This window comes from Convolutriloba macropyga, chromosome 15 (genome assembly GCF_964194025.1).
Source record: "Convolutriloba macropyga chromosome 15, txConMacr16.3, whole genome shotgun sequence".
Lineage (NCBI taxonomy): Eukaryota > Metazoa > Xenacoelomorpha > Acoela > Convolutidae > Convolutriloba > Convolutriloba macropyga.
The window spans coordinates 9,125,664-9,142,158 of record NC_134482.1 but is presented as its reverse complement, the minus strand read 5'-3'; the positions used below and the strand labels follow the sequence as shown (position 1 = coordinate 9,142,158).

General features: G+C 32.9%; 1 protein-coding gene across 7 annotated transcripts in view; it reads right to left on the bottom strand.

Annotated features, from left to right (window-relative positions):
- LOC142354642 (neuropeptides capa receptor-like) overlaps positions 1-16,495 on the bottom strand; it is a 171,330-nt gene that overhangs the window by 114,979 nt on the left and 39,856 nt on the right. The gene's annotated exons all lie outside the window — the stretch shown is intronic.

Here is a 16,495-nt window from a genome sequence, read left to right as displayed (position 1 = left end):
TTCTTACATCTTTTTGCGGTGAATGCGGTGAATCGCGATGAATTATTTATTTTCACCGCGTTCTCAGTATTCTTACAAAAAAGAAGCTTCCCCAGACGGGTTCGAACCTATGACCTCCTGCATGCCTTCCACTGCTCAGTCCACTGCGCCAACTGCCACTTACATCTTAGCAATTTCTAGTGAATTTAAATCAGATTGAGTAACTTTTGGAAATCACATGCGGTGAATTTTTGTAAAAAATGCGGTGAAAAGCGGTGAATTATTTTTTTCACCGCATTCACCGCAATCACCGCATTTCTTACGAAATTTCACCGCATTCATCGCATTTCTTACGAAAATTCACCAAAAAACCTCGACCCGGGTCGGCATAAACTCATGCCTAAGGCACCTTCTGCTAGTTTTACACGATGAAAAGTAGGAAAGTGAGAAAGCACAACAAAAATTACTATGAAAAAAAATTTGAAAGTTGCTATTGCAGGAAAATTCTATTTTGTCTAATATTTGCAATCAACCGCTTTTGCAATCAACTTTTAGAAGCTCTGCAATACGCGATCGCACATAATGCTCCGACCTCGCTCGTCCACTTTGTGAATTAATTGTCTACCAAATGAGGAAGAGAGCGGAATTTTTTCGCAAATTCTCACATCAATCAACAAGAGAAACAAATGTTGCTGGCTTAGAGAGCCATTTATGAGAGTACTGGATAAGAAAAACATAAAACTCAATCAATAGTAAATACTAATTAGAACCAAAACTCGAGGTCTACACTTAAAAAACGCTTAATAACAAAAGAAAGCGGATTCAATTAAAACCCGAACTAAACAAATTAACCTCTACTTCTTTAGGTAAGACATGATACCTGTCAAAAATAAGACTAAGTGACAGGTAAAAAAAATAAAAAAACGCAAATTTCAAAAGAACGTTTCTATTTTGAAAACAAGCAATTTCAAATTAATTAAAACCAATACGTATCGACTCAGCTCATACAAAAGGTTGGCTTATACCTCATAAGAAGCAATTGAGAACTGCCATTATCTATAATAAGTCAGACAAACACAAAAATTTGGTGAAAATGAAAAAAATAATTAGGCTTAACCAGAAAACAATGTCACAAACGTTAAGAACCAAAAGTTTTTCTTAGAGAACATAAATTTTATTCAATAGCGCAATATCCGAAAATCACTTTTCTCAATTGAAAATGCGTAATATCATAGCCATGAAACCATTAGTTGAAAAAAGCGTTAAAGTAATTGAATTTTAGTTTGCTTGAAAAAGCATCCAACCTGTTGTTACACAAGATATGCTAAAATGTCGACAGAAGCAAATCAACTGATTTTTTTTAAACAAACATTTTCAACAATTCAAACAAACATAGAGTTTTAACAGAGAGACAAAAGACAAATTAGCTCGCAACTGCTCAAAGAGTCAGGAGTTTCTATGCTTGAAAGTTATCAATGAATACATAGCCAACACAATCAAAGCTCGAACCAACAGAAAGTTGATCTGCTTCGTCATTAGTAAGATCAATTTACTTTTAGTTCAATAAGAAAAAAGTTTTTGAAAAAAAATTTTGAACGTCACTTAAACCCTCAGCTGTAAACTGAAATAAGCAAAACATTCATTTGATTTTGCATAGAATCAATTAGGGCACTTTGTTGTTAAAAATATTCTGTACGACAAAAAAGCGACAATTAAAGGGGAAAACGCAAAAATCTAATAAACTTTTAAGACTGTTTTGCAGCCTTTAAAACTGTAAGCTATTCACTGAAATTCTTAAAGATGTTTTTGGGCATTATTTCAATGCAAAAATATATTTTTCTATAAAGTGGCAATATGAAAAGGAAAGAATTTAGATTCTCAATTATAGGCAAATAAATCAAAAACCACCAAAATTTTACGAAGTTCCGTGGTAATAAAACCAAGGAACCATTAGTTAAAAAACCATTATGAAGAGCATTTTTTAAAATCATTTGGATTGTTTTTCACTGTATTTACTGATACTAAGCTACATGTAGACAGAAATAAGATGAAAAAAACTGGCAAACTTCAAATTTTCACTGACGTTTTTCTAAAACAATTATATTTAAAGTCCTAGGTGATAACAACTCAAAGAATTGCATAGGTTCATCTATAGCTCTTAAAAACTGAATTGACACTTTCATTATCAAGAGCAAGTCTTGAGGCTGCTAAAGAATGATAAAAGAAGGCAAAAGAAAATAAATCAACTAGAGTTTAGAAAATATACTGTCGATGCCACAAAAATATGAGCTCTTCTCTTAATGCCTAATGTATATTCAATTGGCCCCATCCTGCTATAAAAAGTATCTGTTGCTAATTGGGATTGCATTTCAATTCATTTTCCTTAGTAATCAACAAAAATAACAAAATGGAGTGAATCTTTTGAGAGATTCAGCGCCCTAATATACTCCGAATATTTATTTATTGTAAGAATCCAAGATGAGTCGAAACGTAGCCCTGATATTATTGCGTGTCCAGCAACAACAATTAGGTTTTCAATGTGATTGCAACACATATCATTTATCAACTAAAATAATTCAATACACCAAAAAATATATGATTCATTTTTTATAATAATTGGATAAAATTTTTGAAAAACTGGCTACATTTTGATTCCGAAAGACTTCTATAGGAACCAAGAGTACAACTAGTGTTTTTTGAAGTTTTTAAAATCTGCGACAGCTGTTCTTGGGTCTCTGCTTCCGGTATATTTAAACAAAGTGGTATAAAAAGGCGTATTTCTAGCCATTTTTGATTTAACAAACTGAAATTCGAAAAGTTTTGCAAAAACATTAACCAAACGAATCAAAAAAAACCAATTGACAAGCCTCCCTTAACCGTAAAAGTAAATTCATAAACATTGTTGATTAATTGTCACTAATTTTAGCAAAATTGACGTAAGTTTTTTTCAAAAAATACGGAAATTGTAAAAAAAACATCGGAAATTCGTCTACTACTCACAAACCTTTAAAGCTCGATACGTCTCTGTAAAATACAAAAAACAAAATTAATTTTTTCCATTTTTTATGCTGGACGGGTTTTCTATTGATACCAGTCTCAACTCTCAACAATGATAATATCAATCGGCCAAAATCGCCTGAACAAAAAAAAAGCAATTTTGAGTATATAGTCCTCTCTCCCACAAAAGAGAGTTCGGGACTTTAAAAACTACAAAGAAACCAATTATTTTCTTGCGTTGGTTAGTAATTTACCAGATATGGTACTTTTTCGGTCTGTAGGTTTCCAGAGAAAAATCTTATTCAGTTTCTGAAACAAAATGCGAGGTTTACCCAAAAAATGATATATTTTCACACAACAATGGTTGAAATGGCTTAATAAGCTCGATTTTTGACTGAAGAAGACAATTTACTTGCAAAAGCAACACTATATGCCGAAAAGGATAGCAACTATTTTGAGGTATTGCATCATAATTTTTGAAATTAAATCTATGTACATATTAACAAGGCGGCTCGCTAATGTGCGTTCGCACATGATGTTCCGGCCCGAGCTCATCAACATTTTTGACTTAACTGTCAACCAAAGGAAGAAATAACAAAAATAGATGTTTGAGTCTAAAACAATCGTTACACAACCTATCTACTAATTGAATTACATAATGCCATGCCTTATGACAGCGCCAATGAGATCTGACATTAAAGCGACTACGAGAGAAAAAACAACCAAAAAATTTAGGAGAATTAAAAACTTTACGGCAAAAATTGAATACCTAAATTTAAAAGCGTATAGTAACAACGTCAAAATGCAGTCAGATAATACCTTAAATACTCAAATTTAAGATCTCCTAACTATACAGCGGACGGATTGTTTTCTTAGTGAGACGATATTACAAGTCAACAAAGAGAACGATCAATGACGCGAAATTCAAAAATTAATCAACATTTTTTTAAAGCAAGAAAATTCAAAAGTCTTAAAAATCCTTAGCTTTTAACTAAATAATCCTTGATAAATTACTAAAAAGATACTAAAAAACTAAAAAGCTTTGTCTTTGGGTAGTTTAAGCCTCAGCAACGAACTAAAGAAAAACCTAAAATAATTAGAAGCGATTTGCGAAAACAAACTATTGCTACCATTAAAATCATTAGCTATTATCTGAATATTATGTATTTTTAATTCAAATCTTATTTCTACTGATTCAGCTACAGAGATTATACTGAGATTAAATAACTTTGTTTGCGCCACATTTGTAAACCGTTGGGATCTGTTACCACGCGATTGCTCTGAAAGAACAGAAAAAGAAGCGCAAAAATTGAACACTCAAAGAACGTTTATAGAAACGCATATTGTCCAACAAAGCAGCGAAGACAAATAATATCAGTTGATATGTTATTTTGTGGAAGAAAAGAAATTGTTTCTCACCTCTAATTGATGAAAGTAAGTTACAATTTGACGAAAAGAACAACAAAAATTGAAAACTTTGTAAAATGTTTGAAAATATATATCATAAACTTTAAGACTAAAGGCTACAAACTGACTAGATAATTCGGGTAAAATCATTAACTTAATCCTCAGTTACAAGCCCAAGAGATTTGTCAGCAATTTCCGGCTACCTAAAGAACAAAAAACAGGCAAAAACAGCAATTTCATGAAAAAAATTGAGCGAGAAAAGTGTCGAAAGAATTAAAAAATGAACTTTTCACTAAAAACATTTCTATGTTCAAATAATTCTTTACAAGCAATTAGATTCCTCTTTTTATCAATAAAGTTCCAAAAACTCAAATATGAAAAAATACATTAGAACCACAAATTTTTGAGAAAACTCGTAGTATCAACGCCATTAAATTCATAGCGTTTAAAGGAATCACTAAATACAAAAAATTATGCTTACATGGGACAACAGGGCGGTTTACTTTTCATATTTAGTCAATAAGACCTTACAACAAGTTATTGAAGATGAAAACAACAAAAAGACAGGCAACAATCAGTAGAAAATTGCCAGAAGAAAGTGTCGAAGCAATTTAAATCATAAACTCTTAACTGAAAACTTTAGATATGATCTATTGAACGTCTTCCCCAAAACAATTGGCGTTATCAGTATCAGGATAATGTCATAAGATTTCAAAAGGAACCAAAAATAAGTAAAAATACCCGAAAATTAAAAAAAAATTATGAAAACTAGTGGCATTGAAGTTTTGAAACTAATAGGTAGAAGATAAAACCGCTAACCAGATGATTTTTGGCCGCATTACAAATGAAAAAGGATCCCAAAAACACTAAAACTGACTGACAGTTCACGAAAAAAAAGTTTAGGATTGGTTAATGTTGCAAAAAATTTCGAAAATTATTTTTAAAGTCTTAACTGCCACTAAACTCAAAAGCTTTTAGCCGAGGTCAGTAACTACGCTCAGAAATAACACGATAGCAAAAAAAAATCGTTGTCATGCATAGATAATCAATAAAAGATCACAATAAGTCTTAAGACTCTGAAAACAACAACAAAAACATGCAAAGTTCAAAAGTCAGTAGAAAAGTGCGAGAAGAAAATTTCGAAGCCATTTAAACCAATAGTTTTCTCTGAAAACTTTATCTGTGATAAACTGAATGTCTAATCCAAGCCAATGGGATTGGAATAATATTTGGATAGTTTGTATAATATTTGGATAATGTGATAAGAGTTCAAGGGTTCAATGATTTTGAATTCTTGTGTTATTGAAGTCATATAATCAATAGTTAGAAGATAAAACCACCAACGAAATTTATTTTAGTTTCAGGAGACAGCAAACGGGTTCTGTCAATACTGAGACTGACTAACAGTTCATGAAAACTTTAAGATTGGTTAATGTTCATAAATATTTTCGAAAAATTCATTTTAAAAACTTAACAGACAATAAATTCAATAAATTTCAACGGAAGCCTAAAAATACGCTCAAATATGCTTCAATAGGAGTGTGTTGTTGTTTGTCATGCATAGGTGATCAATAAGACATCACAACAAGTCTTATGACTATGAAGACAACAATTCAGTAGAGAAGTGCGAGAAGAAAAGGTCGAAGCCATTAGAAACCATCAACTTTTCTCTGAAAATTTTATCTGCGATCCACTGAACGTCTTCTTGAAGCCAATAGGAGCTGTAAATTTTTGGATTTTGCGGTAACATTTCAAAAGTAACCAATAATACGGAAATATCCAAAAAAATTGTTAAAACTTTTTGAAATCTTGTGTCATTGAAGTCACATTACTAAAATTTAGAAGAGAAAACTGCCGGCTAGATCAAATTTGGTTACAGTATGACAGAGGAGGGTGCTTTTATCACAGAGACTGACTTAAAGATCACGATAATAAGTTTATGATTGGTTAATGCTTAAAAAAATTTAAAAAAATTTTTTTAAGTCTTAACAGCCATTAGCTGTCCACCCAAAGCATTAGATATGCTTACTTAAATCTCATTACGGAACATATTACACTGTAAGTCAATGAGTTCATGCCATAAGAGTCCAAGAAGTTAGTAAAACCTGAAAAAAAATTCAAAAATTCATTTAAAATTACGAAAACTCAGAGTCGAACTTTAAAAAAACATGAGCAACTTCTTGAAAAAAAAATTTTGTTCATTGGGCTTGATTTGACTGTAAAAGAGGTTGGTCATTAACGGAACCTCGATATCAAAAGTGACTTGTCTCGACAGGACTTATAAAATCAAAAAATGTAGAAAAATTTTATAAAAAAAGAGCTCTCAAATTAATTTCGATTTTTTTTATTTTGAAGCACCCTATGAGACGATAACTAGTCTTTTGTATCGCCTTTAGTCTATTGGGAACACGAAATTGGTTCATTTTTGGCAAGAAGTTTAAGTTTGAACTACTATTTTCTTAGAAAATGTCTTAATTTGAAGAAAATTCACAATAAAAGTGAACAAATATCCCGAGTTCACACAAAACTTCAATCCTCGATAACTCCTCGAAAAAAAAACGAAAATCAAAAAAAACTTAATTTTGAATTCTACGCTCGACCAGATTTTTAATGATACCACTCAAATTTCTCTGCGATGAATATATCGATCGGTCAAAATTCACTGAACAAAAAAAACCCATTTTAGTATATAGTTCCTCCCCCCCCCCCCCCCACAAGTGAGGTCGGAACAACAAGACAGTCTCACGAAGCCACCTCAAAGTCTGATTAATTGACAAATTGAGCTGCTGCGCATTTAATTCGGTTTTTTTTGTTTGGGAAACATTAATGGATATCCTAGAGTACCACAAACATCAATAGAAAGACATAACATTTTCACAATTATACCAATATATGCGTATGAAAGTACAGAGAAGGGTGTTTTTTGGACATCATTGCAGGGCAGAAAGATGAATTTCAGGGCAGCACAAAATCTGAAAAAATTTTAGCTGCAATGGTTTCAATATTATGAAAAAAATTGAGTTTGTTCGGCAACCGTGTCAAATGCGTTTAATGGAAAGTTTTGATTGTACAAGTTTCTGTGTTCTGATGTTAATAATTTACACCTCAAAATCCCTCCTTTTGAACCAATTTGATTCTCTGATTTTTAATCATAGAACATAACCATTTATGGGTGCATAAATTTTTTCGGTCATGGGGGTTTTATGGAAGGTTTTAAGTCACCAAGAAGTGAAATATTTAATTTTGAGATTGCAGTTTTAGGCATTTTTGCAGCATTTTCTTTTAATGAGAGAAAATCATTCAGCGGTCCACAAAAGTTCTGTTTCATGTCATTTTTAGTTATTAAGGTAACAAAAAGAATTGCACAATTTCGAGATTCAGTTTTGAACAATTTTGCAATATACACACACACACACACACACACACACACACACACATATATATATATATATATATATATATATATATATATACATATATATATGTATGTATGTATTGAAAGAATATGGGAAATTTGTCGACGCTTTTTGGTCTGTTTAACAGTCAAGTTCTATTCCTTAATGGCAAACATTAAGATGCAAACCGTTTCCTCAATGAAAAATTTCCTTAAGAACTTCAATCAGTTATAGATAAAATTTTGACTTTTGTTGTCAAAAAAAATTTTGAAGACTGAGAAAATTAGATAACTTTGTAATAAAAAATTCCGGCATTTTTCCAAGCTATTACTCATTGGTATCCGTAGTCACTTTCAGTCACTTTCAGAATGCTGAATGTTATCTTATTCTTAAATGCACATAGTTGCGGCAGTCGACAGAGCTAACAATCAGCAAAAAATTAGTTCCAATGATGAAATCGATGATAGATAATTCTTCCCGGACCTACCTCACATACTATTACAGTGCTGAATCATTACATTTCAATTATGTGTTTTATTATGTCAAGTTTACTGATCATGAATATTTATAGACTGTTTTTGACGTCTTTTTAGCTTCTACTATGTCGATGGGCTGCATAGTATGAAATAATAAACTTCCTTTTTTCTTGACAGAATGAATCATAAACTGTCTTTTGCCTGCAAAGCATGATTTTAAGATGCGCATGATGCGAAGTATTCGCTTGATTCAGGATGCGCAGGATGCTTAGTATTCGCTTAAAATTAGCATCATGACTAATAGAAGCAATTTTCAGCTTGCCTTCCTGCTCACTTTACCGCGCTTTGTTTGCTCAAGTGGCACTTAATTTGCAAAATTGACACTGGGCAAAGCATAAATTTGAGCATTTGTATTAAGCATAAATTTTGTTTACAGTAATTTGGTTAAAATCATTTAATCATGCAGTCAAAATCAAAATCATGTGTTTGTACGATTAAGTTTTAGTTGTTGCAAGTTTTGAGTTCACAAGATTAGAATTCTCCTCATTCACACGTACAGCCAAAGAAATCACAGCCGGAGGTCAGAGGTCGGTGGTCGGAGGTCGGTTTCAGGAAGTTGGAGGTAGAATAACAGCGTCTGGTGCGCTCGGCTCTGGTCCGATTGGCCGGATGAGTGAAGACCGAAGGTTGTCGATCCCGTCCAGCTGAACAAAATTAAAGGAAACCTAAACATTTGAACGTCAAAATTACATTTGAATTACATAATATGTCAGAAAATTAGTGTCTCCTCAAAACAAATAAAGAATACCCCTCCTAAAAAAAGTCACGCAGACTATCCACTACCACCCGTTTCCATCTACCAGCACGTTTATGTAACTGGACACATCCGACCTTGAAGTTTGAGCCGCCTTGTTGTTCTGCGATATCGTCGTCACGTAACTAGAAGAATCTGACACTAGCCTTTGGCTTATTTTGCTTCGAGATCTTGTCGTCACACAACTAGACGATTCCGATACTGGCACTGGCGTTTGAATTGCTATGTCTTTATGGGCTCTTAACATATGTCTCTTGATGCTAAATGAGTAAATGCTAATGAAACTACAAACGGTACACTTAATTCGGTCCAAGCTATTATCGTGTATACGTTTCATGTGGCGGTCCCTCAAATACTTTTCATTCGCTCCATAGTCACACTTATCACACAAAAACACCTTTTTGATTGTTGCATTCTTATTTCGGGTCGTCCTTTTCCTGGTCACTTTTTCCGTCACCTTTTCCGATGGTTCACGTTTAACTCTTATCAAACTGACAGTTCCATGACTTGCTTCGGTCTTTTTGGAGTCTACCATTGAGTCTATCATTCAGATACTGGAAAAGATAAACTGAAATAGACAGATAAACTGAAATAGACTGATAAACAAACACTGGGATTGACACTCCACGGGCGAAGCCCGATGCTTGCACTACTACTTCTACCTTCTACTTCTACCTTCTATTTCTACACAACTAAATCTGACTCGCACAACGATCTCCGACCTCCGCCTCCGACCTTCGCTACCGACCTCCAGCGACCTTCGCTACCGACCTCCAGCGACCTCCGCTACCGACCTCCGCTACCGGCAAATGTTTTTGATATTACGAGAGCACATAGAGACCTTTTTTACACCGCCGACCTCCGCTACCGACCTCCGACCTCCGACTTCCGCTACCGACCTCCAGCGACCTCCGCTACCGACCTCCACCGACCTCCGCGACCGACTTCCACCGACCTCCGCTACCGGCAAATGTTTTTTGATATTACGAGAGCACATAGAGACCTTTTTTACACCGCCGACCTCCGCTACCGACCTCCGCCTCCGCCTCCGACCTCCGCTACCGACCTCCGACCTCCGACCTCCGCTACCGACCTCCGCCTCCAACCTCCGACCTCCGACCTCCGCTACCGACCTCCACCGATCTCCGCCGCCTCCGATACACCAATATATGGTTTAGATATGAACGCACCAATATATGGTTTAGTTAGAGCTAGAATGGCTGTTCAGGATATCGCCATCTTAAAAACTTTATGCATGAGACCAGTTATTCGAAATTTTCAAAATTTGCTATGTGCAGTCTGTGAGCTCTTTGTCTGCACAGTCTGATGGTGGAACATTCTGTGCAGTTGTGACCAAGAATGTAAATTAGGCTGCGAAGAAGAGGAACAGAGTGGGATGTAGTCTGGGCAGACTGACAAAAGGTTTAAACTTCTATTTGTCTGGTTCAGTACTGGTTACAATTGAAAGTCAATGGTACAGCGCTGAAACCCAGTGGGACCTAACTCCGGGTTCATACAAAAATGGTGGATACTGTCGCTTCGGTTTAACAAAGTTGGACATATTTAGACATAGTCTCTCTTCAAAATCTTACGGACAACTCAAACATTTTTCAAAAACATAACTTTTTAATCAAAATTGAAACAAAAAGTCATAAATGATTATGTTTCCCTCACAGCCTTTAATTCTCATCGAAGAATGATCGCTCCGCAAAAATGAAGTTTCGCTGAGCTGAAAATTGTCTATAATTAATTAGGCTTGCTAACAAATGCCTAGAAAATTTTGTAGATAGCCAAAACCAATGTTCGAATTTCTTCTCGTGCCAAGTCTTCACATGTTTGCTTATTTTTCAGACAGGTATTTTACACACAATTATCGAATTTTAGGCATAAAACAAATCATAACCCTTGTTATGGACAAAGAGTAATCTGATTGGTTCAAAATACAAGAGCAGTTTAATCCCAAAATTGACCAAAAACTGACCACAAAATACCTTTTGCTTGTTCTATTTTTTTTGTCATTCAGACAAAAAGGAATCAATTTTTGATGATGTTGACATATTTTCAAAACAACACCGAATGCGTCATTTATTTTTCCCAAACAATTTCTGAAACTAAGAAAATTTGCTTTATATATTTTGGTCAAATAATGAATCACTATGTGTTTTGAAGACCAGTTTTAAAGAAGAGTTCTAAAATATAATTTCTCTGAAACTAATAGTTTCATTGCATGTTTTCAATTTCGATGTTTTTAAGCATCCGTAACTAACCATAACTAAGCCATTAACAAGTTGCGTTTTTATACAAACCTTTTTGCAATGGCGCAAATAAAAATTAGATAGTTTTATTATTATACTTTAATTTATGATAAACAGGTGATTGAAATAACTTATTAAAAAATCAGTTATTTCATTACCATAAGTAAAAAACTGCTCAAATATGAATATGATAAGAAGTTCAAGAGAAGAACTACCTTCACAATGTGTCATATACTCATTAATTCTTCTTTCACTTGACTGGGTTGATCCTCCTTATGATTATCAAGTTTCACAACTGAAGTTTTTTTAAGTTTCAAAAGATCAAGTTTGAATTTAATTACGTTTAGAGACGGAGAGAGGAATCCCAGCCCCATTTTTGTTGACCGTCATTCTACCACTGAGAGCAAATTGCCCAACATTAATATTAGTTGTTTTATCAGTAGTTTCTGGCCGATGTTTTGAAGTAGATTGATGTAATTTTCTTAAGTACAAAAGACCCAACAATAGTGAATGTTTAAATTGATTCCTACACTTTTTGTACAGGAGTTGCCGAGGTAAGGTTTTGAGAGTTTTCGTCCGATGTAGTCCACTTTATTAATAGGTTTCTCTGAAAAATCTCATTTAATTAACGAATTGTGTTAGATAATCTGAAATTTGATCGAAGTATTATCAAATATATTACACTTCTAAAGATGATGAAAATTTTCAAAAAATTCGTGTTGGACTCGACTCCGTTCGGTACTCGTTCTGCTAAGCATTATGTCCAAAAAGACAAATTTTAAGAAAATTTCTGTTGCGTGGAGTCGAGTGTCAAAGCTATGTCCGAGTTTTTAAGATTTATACAGCATTTTGAAGAATAGTCAACAATGAAGTAAAGTCACGAAAAACGTGGAATTAATCTAATTATATCCTAAACAATGCTTGCATTTTGTCACGATTATTCACGGATAAATGTAACACATTTCAACATCTTTGAACATATAATTAGCCTGAAACTTTTTTGCCCGAAATTTAATTGTAATTACTTGAGACCCAATTCAAAGACTTAATTTTTCTTGTGAACAATAATATGTGAAATGGCAAAACTGATGATTGTCCTCTATATCCGCGAATAGTATCGAAAGGGAAATTTTTAATTAACAGTGGTTGGGATTTTTTTTTTCATATTGGTCTAATTGACAGATCTTAGTTATTTGCAAATAGTTAATACTAATGGTACTGAAACCAGTTATTTATGGCGTAAAAAAGTGACAAAATTGTGTCAAGTTGTCACTCTAGACACAGAAACGAACTTTCTGAATATTGAGAGCACAAAAATCTAATTTTGAATCACATTTGAACAAAATTAGCCAGGTGAAACTCGTCTCCACACAGGCTTGCAATTGTAAACTTAGAACATGAGTCTGATCTTCTAAAAGAGTTCATATAAATTTGCAATTTCGTATCTCATTTCTCAACATTCTTCAAAGACAATGCCACTAATACAGATGAAAAATTTTTCTTTTGTTTTCACTTTTTAGAAGATTGTATTGAATGAAGGTCACTGACGGTTTCTTTACAATCTAAAATGATTTTCGTTCAAAAGTTTTAGATTTCCTGTCATTCCTTTTTCTAAAATTATTGCTTCAAAAGCAAATTCGTAACCAAAATCAAAAGTTCGAACAATTGCTCAAGTTTTACCGACTTTCGATCGTTTCCTTGGGTTCAGAATATCTTCATTTTATACGGCATTTCTATCTTCAAAATGCAAAAAAAAACAAGAAAATTTATTAAAAAACTTATAAATTACAGCTCAAAGTCACATATTCTGCTTTATTTATTTTATATACTATTGCGAAGCGTGAAAACCGATACGTTTTTGCTATTCTTGACCACTTTTAGAAATATTTGACACTAAAACATTTAATGAAATAAGTTTTTCGGTTTCTGTCAAAACAAGTGTTCCATAAAAAAACATCAGGATAACAGACGATAGTATTGCTGCTTTAAACGCTACAAGATCAAATAACATCTCACTTAGATAAAACAAAAACGGAAGAAAATCAGCAAAAGAGTTTTTCTACTTTCAACAATTTTCAATTTTAGAACAGAAAAATAAGTGTTAATATGATATTTTTGCACTATTTTAGCTACCAAAGACACCCTTAAATTTAGCTACCAAACGACACGGAACATTTAATTAGCCTGAAGTTTATTGCTCGAATTTTAATTGTAATTGTTTGAGAGCTAATTCAGAGACTTACTTTTTATTTTGAACAATGATATGTCAAAAGCAAAACTGATAATTGTCCTCTAAATCCGCGAATAGTATCAAAAGGGAAATTTATTTCTAAACAACAAATGGGATCTCTTTCATATTGGTCTAATCGACAGATCTTAGTTATTTGTAAATAATTATTACTAATAGTACTGAAACAAGTTATTTATTGTGTGAAAAAAGTGACAAAAATGTGTTAAGTTTTCACTCTAGACCCGGAAACAGGTTTTCTGAAAATTGAGTGCACAAGAATCTAATTTTGGACCACATTTGAACTCAATAAGCCAGGTGTAACTCGTCTCCACGCAATTTACAATTCTAAACTTGTCTGAAAAAGTGTCTGATTTTCTAAAAAAAAGCTGATACAAATTTGCCATTTCGTATCTCACTTCTCAACATTCCTAACAAAATATGCCCTTAATTCTAATTTAAAGCGTTTTACTTTGTTTCCCCTGTTTAGAAGAATGTACTGGATGAAGGGTATTGACGGTTTGTTTACAATCTAAAACGAAATTCATTCAAAGTTTTTCAGATTTTCTGTCGTTCCTTCTCTTGAAATTAATACTTCAAAAGCAAATTCGTAAACAAAAATAAAAGGTCGAACATTTACTCAATAGTTTTGCCGAGATTCGATTGTTTCCATGGGTTGAAAATTTTTTCATTTCTATATGGCATTTCTATTTTCAAAATGCAATATAAAAAACAAGAAATCTTCTCATAATTTTTCTCAATTGAAGCAAAAATTCACTTATTCTGCTGCAGTTATTTTACATACTATTGCGGAGCGTGAAAACCGATACGTTTTTGCAATTCTTGACCACTTTTAGAAATATTTGACACTGAAACATTTAATGAAGTCTATTTTCAGTTTCTGTCAAAACAACTGTTCCTTAGAAAACATCAGGATAACAAACGATAGTATTTCTGTTTTAAACGCTACAAGATCGAATAACATCTCATTTAGATAAAGCAATAACGGAAAAATATCAGCCATAAGGATTTTTTTTTACATTCAATAATTTTCACTTAGAGAACAGAAAAATAAGTGTTGAACTGATATGTTTGCACTCTTTTAGCTACCAAAAGACACGCTTATGGACAAAATTACGTTTTCTGAGCTTCATAAATTAAAATTAGTTCTGTGACTTTGCAGAGGTCTGATCACCTTAGTAGGGATATAAAAAGTCGGCATTTGAGGCAAAATTCCTGAAATGCAGGAATCTTCTAATTACTAAAATTTCTATTTTCAAAATCAACAATCCATTTCCAACGTTTTTGTACTAAAAATTTCTTGAATGTGCAATAAAAAGGAAAACATTGAACAATTTACCAGTGTACTTGTTTCCTTAGTAGTTCTCTCAGTCGGATTTGTAGAGTTCTCATACTTGAGTAAAGTTCACGGCTGATCTTGTTTTCTTCTTTTCTTCTATATATATTGTAAAGCTACCCGCCGTGCTTTTTATCTGTATCATAAACCTTTTACTGCGTAATTTTCCAAATAAAATTAATTATCTGTTTCTCAAAATAAATCTAAAGAAGATAGAAGTCTTTGACGTATGCCTTTTTAATACATTTTTCTAAACAACTGCTAGATTCTACAGTAAATGGATTTTGTTGAGCAAAATTGGGAGATTTTGCAGAGAAAATTTATTTCGGCTGAGCACCTAAATTTCGACTGAAAAACTTTAGATTGGAAAGTTTATCAATTTTAAACGTTTCATTTGGGAAATTTAAGATTAATAGTCATCGGAGCAACCGCGCATTACCACAACCTTGCTGTCCTTATTTCCTCGGCTTTCTTCTTAAAAATTTTTCAAACAGAAGAGATTTTTATCACGTAATTTCTAAACAAAGTTTTTCATAACAATAGTATAGTGATAGGAATCTAACTTCAATCTACCACTTTTTCTGATTTCCCATCGAAATGCCATCATTTTATTGCAATTAATCTCTTTGATCCTCGTTCAAGGTATCAAAATTATCGCAGATTTTGCTCATTTTTAGAAGAATAATTTTAAATTTTCAGTTAATTTTGCTGAAAATTTAAACACGGTATGTTCGTGTTTTACTGCCTTCCTATCTTTTCAGATTCAACTCCGTCGTAAAGAGAATAATTTAAGATTTGACATCATAGAAGAAAACAAACAAAAACAATAATGGCGTGCTTCTGGAAAATTAAAACGATGCAAGACTGATTTAAATCTGGAGGCAGATTTTAACAGAAGAAACTCACTGTGAAATCTTGAAACAGCAAAATATTTTATTTCATTTGGTAACATTGAAAACTATCAAACCCTGTAAACGTGGATAAAAAACTGTTCAGTTCAATAAACTGATGTTGATAAATAACTTTTCATTAAACAACTACTGTCGAAAATTCAGAATTCTGCAATTAACTCTGTGACTCAAACAAAATCTGATCAATAACATAAAACTCGTGGGAAAACAGGTAGCAGTGAAAAGCCTCCATATTTAATTTTACTTAAAACAAGATTGCAGATTAGAAATTTTTGTTTTCAAGAAAACAATAAACGAATCAATTTCGCGTTGCAACCCTTTCAAAGCGTTCAACAAAAACTGCTTTTTTGAAATATCTCTGTTTTTAAGAAGTCATGGTCTTCCAAAATTCAAGTTTATCAGAAAAAAACATGAGAAAAAACTCGAAAAAGTCGATCACAAAAACCTATCAACAGAAATTTCGCAAAAAAAGATCAATTTTTTTACACATAAATACCTGTCGAATATTTTAAAGTAATAATTGAAGCAAAATCTCAAACCGCAAAATTTTTTTTAATTCTTAGCCAGAGAATCAGAAAACATTACCAAACTATTCTCCTGTCAAAACTATGAAAAATTTGGAAACATAATCTGAATGAAAAAACTGATAAAATCGCGATTACGAAAAAATTTTTATT